Genomic DNA, 17,011 nt, shown 5'->3' on the forward strand with positions numbered 1-17,011 from the left:
AGAATGCGATAGTCAAAATAAAGCAGCAGAGGCTGACATGGGTCAAACTCCAAAAATACTGGAGCTTACATTTACCGTAATCAGTGGTGGACAAAGTACATAAGTCATTTAGTCATGGTGAAATATTACTCCAAAACAAGTGAAAGTTGTTCAGTCAAATTTTTACTTGAGTTTAAGTATTGGGGTACTTGCTTTTGAAAATACTTAAAGGGATACTTGAGCCCTGATCATGATTTTCAGCCAGGTCTGTGTCACTGCAGTGTGGGGAGTGTGTGCAGATGTATGGTATTAAGGTGCTTCCCGTCTTTGCTGTGAGCAAAAATCTACTGGATGGCATGAAACATGTCATTGTGTGTTGTATTTTGGCAGGTGGACGGGCAGGGTGCCCAGGGAGATGATAGTATGGGAGGCGCTTCAACACCATTCCTATGCACATACTCACCACACTGCAGTGACACAGACCTGGTTGAAAATCAGCAAACTATCCCTTTGAGTATTTAAAAGTACATTTTCTTTTCAGTGTCAACTAATTGTCGTACTGTTGCCACAATGCATTTACAGAACCTAGTAAAACAACCTACTCAATTCACTGACTTGCTTGTAAAAGCTTGGAGACTAAAATAAAGTGTGTCTGGAATTAAACAAATGTTTACACACGTTGTCAGTTTTTCTCAGGTTGGATGGTTAATTTTTGTGGGAAAGTTTGTGGGTGGCTAACAGAGTGAACATTTAAAATGATCTCAAACATGGATTTCAGATATGGCCATGAGTGCTCTGGTGGGGAGGAATCATCATTGCTGTTTGCCATAGCCATCATTACCACCACCAAGTTTAAATTGAACCGTTCAAAAAAACGCAGCATGCACTTTGAACTTGACTGACAGGTGTAGGAGGAGTAGTTTACTGTTGTTGTTTTTTTCCTCCTGTGACAAACACAGCATATGGCTTGTTGTATTTAAGAAAAGAAAAGCAAATTCATCCGCTGTCTTCAAAGCTATGCTTCAGTGCACAGGGGAACCTTCATAGAAATGTAGTGAAGTCAAAAGCACAATATTTGTCTTTCAAATGTAGTAGAACAAAAGTCACTCATTTCCAATATATATCTAAAATGTAAAAAAAAAAAATGAATGTACTTCTTACCGTCCAACCCTGCCCATAATGCAACCCAATAGCTCTTTCATTAGACCTTCCATGCCTTGCAGTAGCCCATGTCCTTCAAACTCCACCCTTAAGTTTGTGACATAGGTTTTCTACTAGAAATGTCTCTCCAGTATGTCCAATTTGACACAGCCCTGATGACATCACTTTGACATCATCAGGGTTGTTTTCTCAGACTTTGGAAAACTCCCTCCACATTAGACATTATACAACTTCTTGACATATAAACTGATCTTTATGTGTAAAATTGGTGGTGTTGCCATTTAAGGTTTCTCTAATACAGTATTGGATACAAATGATGGATTTATGACCGTTTTTCTGGCTGTTCTTTGTCCACTTTTGATATATGCAAACACATGCATCAAGTGTGCATATCTGCAACAAAAGTATGTGTGTGTGTGCATACTACTGTAAATGGACACATGTGAATTCAGTTAGCGCCATTTCTGTTCTGCCAGACACCCCTGAGATCCCGAGGTGTCGACTAGACCTTTTCACATCTGCAGCCCTGTCAAATCAAGGCTGTCTACATACAACCTGGCCGCTGTCTGATAGACGCTCAGAGAATCCTCCTGTAACTACATCTGTTAATCTTGGCTTTCTGACCTGAGCAGGGATACAACAGCTGAACAGTCAACATTTTTAGGTTTAAGGTGTGCTTGATTTGTCTGCCTGGACACTGCAGCTGTCTCAGCAGCGAGGCTTTCCCTGGTGAGATCCCGAAGCCCAACGGTCCTTATGTCATCCAAACTTTTAAAGAATTCCAAATGTACTGTAGTGTTGACTTTGCCTCAGTCTGTTCCTCAGTAGTCTCCCTGAGGTCAGCATAAAACCTGGGGTAACTAGCTCTGAGCTTTGGTCAGATATTCCCACTCACTGGGTTCACTGGAAAAATACTTAATTCATGGTGGCGTCACCAAAGACACTGTTCACTGTGACATGGGTATAATATCATATGTCATATATTTATGTTTCAGACAATAGAATGGTTAAGATAAGTCTGAACTGACTCCTGGCACCATATCAAGTAAACTTGGGGCATAGTGTGTGTGTGCGCATGTGTCTGTGTGTGTCCACATGTCGCCAAGTCTAATTCACTGCCTGAGTTTTGGGGGTCAGGCTAAAAGGCTCAGGTTAAAGTTACTGACAGAGTGTCATTATCTGACATGCATCTAACTCCCCTATGATATCCTATCCGCTCTGGATTATAGATTTGACCACCGCTTGGTTTTGCCAAATTGAAGAGATTAATCGAGGCCTCTTGCCTAGTTTTCTCCCAGGGGTTGAATCACTGGCTTCTACTGGATAATGTCATCCAGGCTTTGACAGGCGAAGCCGCCGAGCTTCTGGACGGTTCTTTCTACTCCTGAAACTTTAGGCGAAGTGTAGACACATACTCACCATCTGACAAAGCTGTGACAGTGTGAGAGAGTACTAAAAGCTTTGGAATCTGTTCTGCACTGTGGCGTGAAGGTATTTAAGGAACCCCAAACAATGCAGGTAGCAGCTATGCTTCTACTTTAATTTTGAGAGCATCCAGCTGCAGGTTTGCTGTGATATAAACATTTAAATTGCTCACTGGTAACCAAGGGTGTATTGCGGGAGTTCGGGCATTTCCTGCATTCTGGTGAACCAATTTGTGCCAATTCTGCACCAATTTATGGTGTAAATGTCTTCAGTCTTATCAAAATAAAAGTCTTCTGCTACTTTCATGTTGACAAATGCACATGTTCTAAATATTGAGGAGGATATGGCTCATGCCTCTACACCTGTGCTGGTAACCCATCATGTCTTTCAGCTGCTATTTAGATGACAGTAAAAGCACTCCTCCCTGCCCCTGAAGATGTAAATGGAATTGTCTCGCACACTAAAACATTACAGCGGGGCTTGTTCCATTCTCAAATTAGTATTGATATCCGTGTATGAGCCCAGGTCAAAGTGGATGCCCAGAATTTGCAATTAATGAAGGATTAAGGACTGCGAGGAGATCAAAACACAGCCAGTCATACTGTTTCTTCATATTTCAGAGGATTAAATGCTTAGCAGCTGGGGGAGCAAGGCCTGTACTTTATGTTTGGGAAACTTTACTGGACCTTATTTCATTGGCAAACATGAGATCTGCTTTGCAGTACATTTGACCCTGTTTATAACTAACTTTGAGTTGTTTGTAGTCACACTTACTACTCTAGCCGTTATATCTTTTAGGTTGCAGTAGGATTTGTGGTAATTATTTCACATGCGGGTTAACTTTTATAGCCTGTTACTTTTCAATATGTGACGCACTTTTGTAGTTGTTTCCGTACAGGGATTGCATACTGCAAGGCAACTCATTTTGTATCATATCTTACCATATAATGACGAAAACTCTGTCTGTGTGTGTGTCTGTGTGTCTGTTCCACGTTTTTCTCCTCACTGACTTGGTCAATNCTTTTCAATATGTGACGCACTTTTGTAGTTGTTTCCGTACAGGGATTGCATACTGAAAGGCAACTCATTTTGTATCATATCTTACTATATAATGACGAAAACTCTGTCTGTGTGTCTGTTCCACGTTTTTCTCCTCACTGACTTGGTCAATCCATGTGAAATTTGGCACAGTGGTAGAGGGTCATGGGAGGATGTGAATGAAGCAATATTACATCAATTGGCCAAAGGGGGCGCTATAAGCNAGCTTCTATAAGGCAATGAATATTGCGGAGGGCGTGGCTCATCACATAAAGGTGTATAACATCTCAAGGGTTTCACCAATCACCACGCAGCTTGGTTTGTTTTTGCCTATATTTGACAGGACAGTGAAGCATGACAGGAAGGATGGGAGAGAGAAAGCAAGGAAGACATGCAGCAAAGAACGAAGGCCGGATTTCAACCCCTACTGCTGCAACAAGGACTAGCCGCATCTTTCCCATGTGAGCTACCAGTGTGCCCCACTTTTAAGCCAATACAGCATTTAAACACTTCAACTATCTGCCTTTCAACGTGCTACCTCAGCTACTAATGTACAGTTTTAGCCCACTAACTATCCCACTATTGGCAATGGTACTACTGTACTTTCAATAAAGCAATCGTACTATCAAATTCACAAAAACTCTGTCTGAATACATTGCTCTTCTTAATGGGTTCAGTTGACTATTTAATCTGCAGTTTCCAATGACCTGTATCCCAAACACACACCATGTGAAACTGTACGTGGGCAACTGTGCACTCAGTGGGTATGGACTAGTCATTTAGTAGACTATATTATAAGAATATGCATTGAATGAAAGTCACTACTGTCCACATAAATTAAACATGCAGCGCAACATTGACATTTAAACACTCATTTTACATTCTAGTTTTCCACTTTTTGAGAGAGCAGTGAAATAGACAGTACACTGTCTGACATTGTTTGCACCCACAGCATTTGACCAATGGCCTCTGCTGGGGTATGGCAACACCACATGGACAAACGACAGGCAGAACTGCAGTACATTGTGCCACTAGAACTGGTATTAATAATAATTATAGAATTGTTTAAGTTTATTATCATGATTGCATTTGCTCATGATTGACTCGGGTAGGCTGTGGCATTTAAACCATGCTCAGTTGGTACTAAGGGGCCCAAAGTGTGCCAAGAAAATATCCCCCGCACCATTACACCACCACCAGCAGCCTGAACCGTTGATACAAGGCAGGATGGATCCATGCTTTCATGTTGTTTACCCCAGTTTCTGACCCTACCATCTGAATGTTGCAGCAGAAATCCAGACTCATCAGACCAGGCAACGATTTCCCAATCTTCTATTGTCCAGTGTGTGAATTGTAGCCTCAGTTTCCTATTGTTAGCTGACAGGAGTGGCACCCAGTGTGATTTTCTGCTGCTGTAGCCCATCTGCTTCAAGGTTTGATGTGCTGTTCATTCAGAGATGGTCTTCTACATACCTTGGTTGTAACGAGTGGTTACTTGAGTTACTGTTGCCTTTCTATCGTCTTGAACCAATCTGGCCATTCTCCTCTGACCTCTGGCATCAACAATTTCCTCTTTTTCGGACCATCCTCTGTAAACCCTAGAGATGGTTGTGTGTGCAAACCCCAGTAGAGCAGCAGTTTCTGAAATACTCAACAACAACCATGCCACGTTCAAAGACACTTAAATCACATTTCTTCCCCACTCTGATGCTCGGTTTGAACTTCAGCAGGTCGTCTTGACCATGTCTACATGCCTAAATGCATTGAGTTGCTGCCATGTGATTGGCTGATTAGCTATTTACATTAAGGAGCAGTTGAACAGGTGTACCTAATGAAGTGGCCGGTGAGTGTAACCTCTATTATAATGACGTTATTGGGTTCAGGGAACAAAACATGAAAAGGATTAATTATTAAAGAAATGTTTGAGTTATGATTGCATAGTGGTCATTCTCACCTCTAACACACACACACACACACACACAGACAGACAGACAGACAGACAGAGTGCGGTAGCTTTAAGAGGGGAGGCGTGGTGCTGCTGTTTTGACCGACTTGTCGGTCGCTTCACTCTCCACTATCATTCAGCTGAATGAACAGCCTCGTACAGTCAGCACGGGGCATCGGCTCCACATTTATCCAGCCCACCGCGGGACTCAATTCGGCCGGATCCGAGTGGTGACAGCGACAAGGGATTATTATTACCGAGCAGCAATTGTTTCTCCGCAACAAAGCTGGAAGGTAAGTTTGCAATTTCCCTGAAAATCAATGTGAACCGGCGGTACCTTGTGATGGTGCTCAGCCCCGGTTCTCTCCCTTCAGTTCAGCAAGCGAAGACGCAAAGACAGCTGTGGGCTGGAGACTGTCACGCTGAGGTGTAGATACATGAGCATGATGAGGCGTTTTCACATCAGATTGAATCACCTCTCCTTTGGTTGAAGATGAAAACGTGCTCTGCCTGGCTGCTGTTTTTCTGCTCATCATGTCAATTAAGATCCAACACCTGATGTGAAGCCTGCCAGCCGCTGGATGTATTAATATTAACGAGGGACATGATTAATGGTTTAATATCACCTGTTTCCTGTCAAATATGGCACGGTATTGGCCACCATTAGTTGCATATTGGTTAATTTATATGCAGCTGTGCGCATGACAGCCTTCCTCCGTCGATTTCTTCTGTTGATCTGAGTTTTAATGATATTCTTATGATGTTCAGTTGTTAATACTGCTATGTGTTATAATGATGGACAGCATTCAGCCTTCACGTGATGCGCAATGCATTTGACCTCGATATTAGGCGGCTGTGCGTTCACTGGGCCACACGGACATTTAATTCCTGTGACAATCCAAAGAGGGCGCTGCGTCACCTCAGCTGCTCTGTCATCACAGTGACTGCCTCAGTCATACTGCAAAAAAATGTCTATTCATAACAAGGCATGCTGTGTAGTGTTGAGTCTTACTATGTAGTTTTATTCTAGTATTCAAGATTTTTCTGTCTGAGTGAGATTCTACCTACATTTTCCCCATTTTTGTTTGGTGTTTCCTTATTTTTTGACACTGGATATGTGAAAATCCTTAACCAAGATAAAGGGAATGATATCACCTTTTCTAATTTGCAGGAAAATCAGATTTTCAGATTTAATATCAGAATAAATCACTTCCAATTCCTCTTGTGAATGAAGCTACAGCAACTTTTAAGGTTTCCATCCATCCATCCAAACATCAGCATGTCAAAACATTTCTTCCTCTAACAGAAAACAGGTGTCCCCCTCGTAAATTTCCAAAATGAATCCGGGCAGTCTGATTGGTGAAAGGCTGAGATCTCCAGTCTCTCGCAGCATTTTCTAAATAGTTGTTTTGTTCCAAATAAAAACATTTCGTAATCAGGAAAATGAAGGGAAATGCTTGCACACTTGGGGGGGCATCCATACCTCTTAAAGCCCACACTCTCAGCCAGTTTATGGGATGGGAAGGCATCGAGAGCTATTTAATCCAACCGAACATCTGGCAGTGATGCAGCATTGGCTCCTCTTGGTCAGTTGTTGAGGCTTTACAAGCACAGCACCACGCTAAGCGCAAAATCATCCCCTCCTCCTCACCCACACAGCTTTGCCTAAGGAGTACTTAGCATCTGCTACATTCCTCCTACTGGATAGAGACTGTGCTGCTTGGGAGCGTCAAGCAAGCCGCAGTGATCGTTGACTGTTTTTGGCCACAGTGCAGAGAAATAAAAAATAAATGATGATTATGGGTGAAAGGATTGGAATGGATTATGACATAGAAATTGCAGTTTAATCATGCTAACCCATTGGGGGTAAGTGGCTTGCAGGATTTGTCCATGTAAGGCTGCTGAAGGAATTTTCAACAATGTGTAATGCACATACTTTACAGGCATCAATAGGCTGCCCAGCGAACCCCACAGACTTGTTGTTAATGGACATCAGCAATGGATGGATTTAGTGAAAAGCCCTGCACTATAGCCGGCTGTATATCTCTAAGCAGTGCTGCAATCCACTGAGCTTTTAATACGCTTTAAGCTTTTTCACAGGTTCAGCTTCAAGCGTGTACAATCATACATATCAAACAGGAATATTTGCCTATTTGCTCTCAAGTCAGACTAGAGCAGCTGTTGCAGCAATTTGGCTGGAGTATTTTTAGGTCCACTGTTTTGATTACAGCGCATAATCCTTGTCCAGCTACCTGTGTGTTTTCAGAGGGGAGGGAGGGAAGAAAAATAGGTCTGACATCCAAGAGCAACAAGGCCACTGAGCTGAGGTGTTCTGCCTCTGGTTGTGCCCCTGCTGACTGTGTATAGAGCTTTTAGTTGTGCGTGTGTGTTTCTGTGGCGGAAGGATGACTGGAAGCCTCGTTCAGCTCAGGGTGGCTGCGTTTGTGTTACCAGGTATCGGGGTGGCCGCACATGGCTGTGGTGTGTGTGCCCAGTGGAAGCTGCTCTGCTGAGGGAAAGGGTGGCCAGCAGGGAAAAGACAAGGCCATTGTTCCCCACCAGTCATTGAGGCAGAGGTTGACTCACTTCCATCAGGGCCAGATGTTTTGGTTGGCAATTGCTTTTGCCCGCTGGGGCCGTAAGGTGAGAATCTGGTGTGGCAGGCAGGATGGGGCAGGAGCCGAGGCAGGGCTGAGGCATGTGTTTGGCGCGGGGAGGGCTATGCTGCACAAATCGTCTGCATCTTTTGTGCAGCCTTCACTCTGAACACACATCTGCAGCCAATTCACTGATTCGCTGGATAATTTGTCAGGGGCACTCAGGATTTAGATGTACATTGTTTGTGGTCCAAATATGACTTTTAATAAATCAGTATGCAATGGATACTGATCATCACGTCATCTAGAAAGCACCGACACCCTCATGTACAGCACTTGCGCCCTTACAGTTCATCAACGAGCATTCCAAGTCGATGGCTTTGTCCCAGTCTGGCCTCATAAAATTTGCTCCCCTAAAAGTTTGCCAGCAGCTGGCTCTTCTTTTTCCTCTTTACCCTAAACTCATCACTAACACACTGAGCGGCCACAGTGCATGTACTACAGCCTCATGCCAGTCTCTGCTCCAGCCCAGTCCTCTCTTTGTGTGGTGGATAGGCAGGCAGCATGCCCCTGTATCTGTGCAGAGTTTCTGGCGCAGAGCAAAGGAGTCTGGGAGTAATTAGATTTGAGGGTATAATCCTATACCAGACACAGTGTTGCGTCTGTGTGCCCCCCCAGTTACCAGTCACAAGTGGTTATGACCCCCCCAGCCACAACAAACCCACCTCTCCCATTGTACTAGCACCTTCATTTACAAGTACATGTGAAAAAAGTGAAACCGGCTTGGCTCACAGATTTGTTTTAGCAGCAGGGGGCAACCATATTTTACACTGTGCATTACACTTGCATAGCCTGCCCATGCAGTGCCAAATCTCTGAAGAAAAGGGCACATCCAATTCCTGCACAATAATGTTAATTTATTCTGAAATAACTGTATCTCCTTAAATAGATATCTGCATATGTATGCAGAATCTGAAGGCAACTGGATAAGATTTTGTTATTTGAAGCATTCTGGTTTCCGTTTGATTAGTAGTACTTGGACTACAGTCATGTTTGAGTGGGCTTTGGTTGCATGCAGGTAAACTGTACGTGAGAAGAGCAAAAGAGGCATCGGCTGAAATGCAGTCTTGCAACCTATCAGCTATCGTCTGATGACGATTTCGCTTTTTATTGACTTTGTTTTCTAATTTCTCTGCATTCTTATGCAGACATCTGTTTATAGAAATGAGCCAAAATGTTGTCTGGACCTGTCTCAAGTTTCCAATCAAAGTGTAAACAATGAGTGGTGAATGGAAGAGGAAGTCATGGCCCGGATAGCTGCTGGCGAACCGGATCTCCTGAAATATTGGCTGTTGCCCCCAGAGGCTTTATCGTTGTCAGACTGACAGCTGCTGGGTTCTGAGATTGGAAATAACTTAATCATAAACCTGATTTGTACGGTATATTTAGTAACTTAAATTTATTTGGTAGATTAGACAAAGCATGGAAAGGTCTACATTTTGGACACTAGACATTTTTTGTATTAGAGATGCAAGGTTAAATGCAGATATGGACATGTTTTTTTTTTTGAGATTGAAATATCTCTTAGACATGGACAGATTCTTAAGCTTTCATTTTACCTCAAGCAATAGATGGATCTCATTTTTTATAGAACAGGTCCTGGCCACAGGGGCTCGGTGTGCAGGGCTTGCTGATGGGTGGTTGCAACAGGCTTTGGTCTGTTTCCCCCATACAGTAGTGAGGCTGTTTTCCGCTGTGAAGAACCTGAGTTGGAGAGGAACTGCGGCATGTTGTGTGCCAGAAACCCTTGGCATCAGATCAGCATTGGGGTTATCCAACTGTGAAGCAGTGCTGATATGATCTTAATGTACATTTGCTGGCACCTCACCTCAATAATCTACAATCTCCAAGATTTACTTTCTCTTGTTGTTCCTCGCATCACTCTTGTATCTTCGTCTCGTTATTGTGATGTGGACTTAAAGTTATGAAACTATGAATCTATTAACCCTAATTGGTTGGAAAAACCAACATCCATGGGTCAAGAGTCACACCGCGTTGTTGAAGGAGGAAACCTCTTGTCCAATGGGATCTTTTAAACAAAACAGTGCAAGACACTTTGCATTCTTCCGCCACCCCTCCTTCTCCTTTTTCCTCCTCCTCAATCTGTCCCTATAGTCTAATTTCCTGTCAGTCTCACCACACACACCCACTTGCTCCACATGTAAAAAAGAGTTACATAACCATGTGGTTAATTAAAATCTCATAAACCCCAGATACTTTATCATAGGATAGACACCTCAAGTTCTGTTCTCGTAGTTCTGCACAATGTGTCATTGTTAGCCAGGCTTTTGTGCTCTTGTGCTGCTGTAGTGTTTTTGGAAACAGTAGCTTGCTGCCTTGACTACCTGATTAGACTTGCATGTTTCCACCACTGGTATAAATTAGAGGCAATTTAAGTCTCGGTTTCACCATGCATTGTTCAGATTCTATGGTGGGGAGCTTGTGGCCACAGTAAAGGTGGTATTTTGCATTAAGTGTGCATGATGTCTGGATGATTGGTTCTTCAATCATATCAGAGCTATACACACAGGGAGCAGGTGCTCATGTAAGATTGCCTCTTTAATGTCTTGAGGAATTATTTCCCCATCACTAGGAATGATTTAGTGTTGGGGGTAATGGAGGTTGAGAATATCCTAATATGTCTTCACTTCCTGACAGCTCCATGCCCCCTACCTTCCCCCCTCCTTGTTCCCAACCATGGTCCCCTTTACCCTCTACCCTCCTTCACCCTCAGACAACTAACTCAATGCAATGGTTGTTTCGGTCCCCTGTCTCCATGTAGTCACAGGCAATTAGCTCCCGTCAAAATATACTGCTGGGCTGAGGGTTGAGATTCGGGCATCCAAACCTCTCGCTCCTGCCCCTACGCTTGGCTAATATTACCCTGAGCTACCGGGAAAGGCCCAGATAGGTTTTGTCAGTAGATGGAAGGGAAAGAGAGGAGGGGGGGTCCCACTCGGGACTTGTGCGCGTGCTACCTCGCTGAGCACAAAGCAGCTCTTTCACTTGGGATCTGGAGCACATATGGAATCGTTTATCAAACCTCCAGTGCGTCAGTCTCCCGTATTCTCTCGGCTGCAGGTTTCCCCTCACCTCTGCAACTCAGATTCACTTTGCTTCTGAAATTAGCTTGAAAGGCTGCATCTGGAGATTTTCCTCTGTCTGCCCTTGCTCCTTGGTAAACTCCTCAAAACCCGAATCCAACATCACCCTGCCACCTGGAGGTTTACTCATTTAAGTACCCTTAAAATTTCTTTCGGTTTCTTGGATGTTCTGTTTTGATCTTGTGGTCTGTACACACAGTTCAGTGGACATAACTAACCACTGGTTTCTCAACCACTAATGACCACCTGCACTCATCCACGTAGGGTAGACTTTCATGGTGATGTCTGTATTCACATTCCAGTTGATATTACTATCAGCTATACTTTCACAATGGGGCATTAGGAATCAATCACAGTTGTTGCGTTGTTGAACAATTTCAAGGTTATATGACCTTAATTCAATGTTCTGCATTTCATAGAGTTTGCTTGCCTTTCCATGAATGAATCAGTATCCACACAGAATTATAGGAATGCTGTTTTAACAGTAACACAATGCCAGCGTGACATCATCTCCAAGGATTGGCCTCTAAACTGCACAGCTGGGTGTAGATAACGGAGCAGCTTGGATGTTTATTTTTTTCCCCTTCTGCATTCCAGCTTCTTATTTATAATAGCGATGATATCCAGCTCGGGGGGTTACTTCTATAAAAGGAAGTTTGAAGACTTTTGCCGACCCACTCAAAAGGAGGCTCGCATGCCACATTTTCTCAAGATGTAACCTTTAGATTTCCAGGAGATGGACATCAATCACACTGGAAAAGAATGACGAGTTTGGCTTGGGTCAAAGACGGTGGGATACATGACTGTAGACCTGAGTGCAGAAATCAAAACACAAAGCTATCAGCTCCCTTAGTGGGGTACTGCTTTTGTATCATCCAGGTGTATCCTCAAAGGATTTAAGGCCCTGACATTTGAAGTTTTTGGTTGTTCTGCAATAAAAAATTGTGAACAGAAGCTGTGGAAAATGATTGTCAGACGCAGCTCTTTGTATCAGAGGTCAAATCTATGTTATTGTTGAGAATAGACCCAACACATAGCTAACTGTGGTGAAAGCTGACCTTTGACCTGTGACCTGGTCCAACTGCCCGGCTGGTCCTCTAGGAAATGTTTACAAAGAGCTCGTCATTATGTGCTTTAGATTTAATTATCTTGACATGTTGGGTTGGGTAGCTAATGGCATTCAAAGTCTATCTGGAGTCATGTGGCTTTGTTTTGCTCAAGCGCCAGCAACAAAGTTCACCCAGTTCCTCTTTAACCTGAGAATTTCCTCTGCCTGCAAACTGAGTAGATTTGGTCCCCATTGCCAAACTGAAGACAAATCATTTGGCCCTGATTCTCTGCCCTTGAGTTTTTATCTTGCATTGTTTGTTTCCCAGCATCAAATCCTCCCTAAATTAGCCTAAACTCCTCAACACTAACAATCCAGATGTCCTCAGTGGCCTGACACCCCATTTAATGCCTAGCAGATGGTATTTGTAGTGGTGGATTGTGCTGAAAACAGATTACCTTAATGAGGTCATTTACCAATGAACTGTGTGGGTTTGGCCAAATCATCTGGTAGAGGCCCATACCAGCCCCCTGAGTTTCTAAAATTTACTTAAGGTTACTTACAGGTTAAACATTCCTGGGAGAATTTTGAGTCCACTGAATATCCTTCACAGAACAGTGTTTGTCTATAGAGTGCATTCACCGTGAGGGGCCTTTTCACAAGAGATACGACATAGCATGTACTTCTTTGGGCTGTGTTATTGTAACTATCAGATCTTCCTCCTCTTTCCCTCCCTCCCTTGGTCTCCTCGGTGGACAAGGGTCCTTTTCGCTGCCCCGTGTGGCTCTGTTTGTGTGTTTGATTGTGGGAAAATTTCTCGACTATCCGTGAGAGTCCCCCGCTCTCTGGACTGGCTTTTCCCTTGGGGTCCTCCAGGCTCAGAGAGGCTGAGCCCCACCATCGCTGTGAGGCCCTCCTCCTCCCAGCAACCCCTAGTGGTAGCAGTGGCAGCAGAAGTCCCCTGCCCTGTCTTTTCAGTCCCAGATCACTTATCTAAGCAGTTGGTATGACCAGTCCCCTTTTCTTATATTCAGGCTCGACAACACAGTTTATCTTTCCAGAAGCGGGAGATCCTTCAGGCTTTTCAGCACAGCGATAAAGAAGCCTGGCAAAAAGCACTCCCTACCAGTGAATCACTTCAGACGGGGGGCTGAGATCGAGACATAGATGTTGATGTGACACAGAGTTTTGAGAATGGGCCAAACTGTGGCGGGTTTACTTTGGCTTCTCCCACAGAATATGGTCTGGATGTTGAACCTGCGATAGGTAAAGTTTATAGCTTTGAGTTTGAGTTTTGTTAATGAGACTAAATGTTCTGGTTCATGTACAGTAAATGTCATTTGACTGAGGGAATTACCTCATTAAACTAAGTTTGTGGCTTCTTATATTTAGATTGTGAATTCCAGTTTTCCTTTTAATGCATTTTGTTGCCACTGGCAGTGTTTTGCTTCCATTTTCACATTTGGATACCCGTACTGTTTTATTTTTACGTCTGGTTCATGGGATTCCCCTGAAAAACGGGTTCAGTCGTGTCACTGCAAGTTCTCAAACTTTCCCTCACCAGACACGTTTTAGAGGATGTATACTAATGTTTTGATTAACATAATAGTTTTCCCACATTATAGTTTTAAAAAAAAAACTCTTGACAAGGGGCTGAAAGCAGATCTACTCTTTCTCCCTCACTGAAAAATTTGCTTGCTGTAACTTTCGCTTATGCTTTTTGCTTCCTTCAGCGCTGCTTGCGCAAAGTTGACTTGTGTTAGAGCAGTGTGGATCAAAATGGCTAGTGTTAGCGTCAAGGCCTTTACATACTCTGCAAGAACAGAGAAATTTGTTCTCTCTTGCAGGGCTGCTGTGATTGGTCAGAAATTTGAAGTGGCCGTGGCTAACGCAGAAACGCACGAGGGACCTTTGAGTTCTGCACTTGAGTTTCTCATGAAGTATGAAATGTCCTGGCCAGAAAGAACTTTGTTCTTGTTCTTGCCACATCGAGAAAAAGAACAAATTTCTCTGTTCTTGCGGAGTATGTACAGGGCTTAAGCCTCGGAAATAACATCACAGAGATTCAACTGTACATGTTTCGGCCTCAGTCAGAGTCCGACTCAGATGAGTGGTCTGTTGTGCACCAAAATCCGGATAGGGGGTGGGATTAAATAAGTATGTACTTCCTCCCACTCCTTTTCGGAAATGTAAACCGAATTGCGAAATTGTGTTGAGAATCTTTTGTTTGCTTTTTTTCTTATGACATTTCTGTTTACACGTTCGAAATAAATAAGAAATCAGATCATATCAAATCAAATCAAAATCAGCAACTAGCAGACGTATCAGAATGTTAAGCTCAGTTAGCATCTTTTATTTGTATCTTATTTGTTAACTTGTTAGCTTGTTAGCTTGTAGGCTAACTAGCTGTGGCTGACACACCGTTAGAGGTTATGAAACATACAATAATATCTGCTATGATGGGGTATTTGGTAGGTGGTGGAAGGAATCTCCAGAGTTCAGCTTACCCCGAAAAACTGCGATCAAAATTTCAATATGATAACGCTAACTCTGCTCTCAGACAACACCACTCTGTGCTGGAGGTCTATGGTTTCTTTGTTGGTGTTGTGTTGAAGTCTGTTACCCCGTCAATATGTGTTTCCTGTATTAGAAAGAGATTGGTTTTCATATTAATGATGTACCTCATCTGTCTTGCCTGGTGAACATTTCAAGATAGGCTGTTTAATCAGTAGCCTGTAGTCAAGGTCCGACATTTAAGGGGACATAAATAGAAGAAAAACACACTTTTGAGTGAAGGAGGACTCTAAATTCCACAATGACTTGCTTGTGTTTGACTCCATAGTGACCAACAAACAAATAGCCTGTCATTTTTAACTTAAGATAAGACAGGCTGTCAGATAACAGAGCCTCCTTCCTTCATCCTCAATTCAATTCAAGCAACTGTAATTCACTTTATGAGCGCAACAATTGTGTATTATCGATGTGATCTAAGTCTGGAGCATCTTAACAAGATTTAAAATGTAGATGCATCCCGTTCACTCATCTTCCATCATAATATTCTTAACCCATCCTCATCTGCAGGGTTTGGAAGCTAGACAACCATTGTTTGACCTGAGGAAGGGAAAAAAAAAGGTTTAAACATGCAGTATCAGACAAACCCTCCTCAGTGATCTCACTTTGTTTAAAACCTAAAGCCATTACTGAACAGTAAAACATTTTTTTAGCTCAACACCATCATAATTCTTGCTAAGACTTTGGGATTACTAAATTTGGCTTCCACATATTCCCATGCATTTCTTTCCAATCATGTAATGACTTTATGGTGCAGTTCAAAGCTCTTAAGTAGAACAGAAAGCTGTGACAGGCACTTTTACTGTGTTCTGCAGGCTCACTCCCAACCTCTAATGCATCATCTGAGCTAACTGTCATCTCATTGTGTTTGAGCTCTGAGATGGATGGGCGAACGCAGTTAAGGATCCAGGAGCGATAACAAATGGTTCTGTCTTTTTTTGCTGTCGAGTTACTAAACAGACAAACACCATCTGAACAGTGGACCCGAGCCATGGATCCTTCATCCCCGGCAAGTTCTTTTCAGAAACTCCTTTTCGCCAAGTGACAAACCGCGTGGTTGGCAACAACTAAAGCATTCAGAGGCCGCATGAATAGGGGTCTGTCTCAGGAGAGGCTTGTTGAAATGGGGCCTTTTGCTTTTATCCCTCCGGAGAGGCAGATTGATCCTGCACAGGTTTTGCGCTGGCTGTGCACTTCAAATGGACTGTTGAAAGGCAACGTGTTTATTTGTGCAGTGTGATAAACTGTGTCCTTTTCCCCAGATTTAGCAACTGTGGGTGTTCTTCATCATCTGTAAGCACGACCAGATTATCTCTTCTGTCCTTTACAGTACCTCTGTTATTCTTATGTTCACCTGTAACGCGTAGGTACTACGTTTGGTACTGTTCACATTTGAACCAATACTAGTACCTGTTACAGTACCTGGAATTTGGTACCCAACAATGACTGTTTTTGGTACTTTACTTTCTCTTTTTGAACAAGCTGCAGGGGTGACATAGTAGACCAAAACACAATTCTGCTCCTCTGCTCTTTTCTCATCACACATAGAGCAAATGTATGCATGTGTGTCTGCTTGTCTAGCAGTGATAGAAGGCTTTTATTAAAATACTGTGGAAAAGAAAATAGACCAGATGCTGAAACTATTGTGGCAGATCAGTGCTGCAGCGATGGCTTTGGCTTGCTGGGATGTTTTGGGGTGCTTCCGCCTCTTGTCTAAAGTTGAATGTGGCCACTCGGAGCTCCCTGGCTGAGCTTGGAGGTACTCCCAGGCTTTGGGGCGCTTCAGGGCACATCCACCTCTTGCCTAAACCCAGGATTCTCATCCAGATGTGCCCTCAGGTATCAGCACTGATGGATTTAACATCAATTGGTACTTGGTAGTACCGTTGTAATTTGGTTGGTACCCTTTAAAGCAGAGGTTCCCAACTGGTCCAGATTTCTCCTTAGTCATTAGTTCAAGGTCCACACAGTTGAATCCATTCAGTGTCATACTGAATGGATTGCGTTTGGTTAGTCACTCACTCTACCGCAGAATTGGGCACTTCAAAATAAAAGCTCTGTGCCAGAAATAAACTGTACTTAA

At 43.2% G+C, this 17,011-nt stretch overlaps 1 protein-coding gene across 3 annotated transcripts in view; it reads left to right on the forward strand.

The window, feature by feature from the left end:
• The first annotated feature begins 5,688 nt into the window (after nt 1-5,688).
• The window catches only part of daam2 (dishevelled associated activator of morphogenesis 2), a 117,192-nt gene continuing 105,869 nt past the window's right edge, over nt 5,689-17,011 (forward strand). For all 3 annotated transcript variants that reach the window (XR_007571023.1, XR_007571025.1, XM_050061948.1), the window contains exon 1: nt 5,689-5,841. The gene's annotated coding sequence lies outside the window, so the exon portion shown is untranslated. The remainder of the gene's footprint in view (nt 5,842-17,011) is intronic.

This window comes from Epinephelus moara, chromosome 14, assembly GCF_006386435.1.
Source record: "Epinephelus moara isolate mb chromosome 14, YSFRI_EMoa_1.0, whole genome shotgun sequence".
Classification (NCBI taxonomy): Eukaryota; Metazoa; Chordata; class Actinopteri; order Perciformes; family Serranidae; genus Epinephelus; species Epinephelus moara.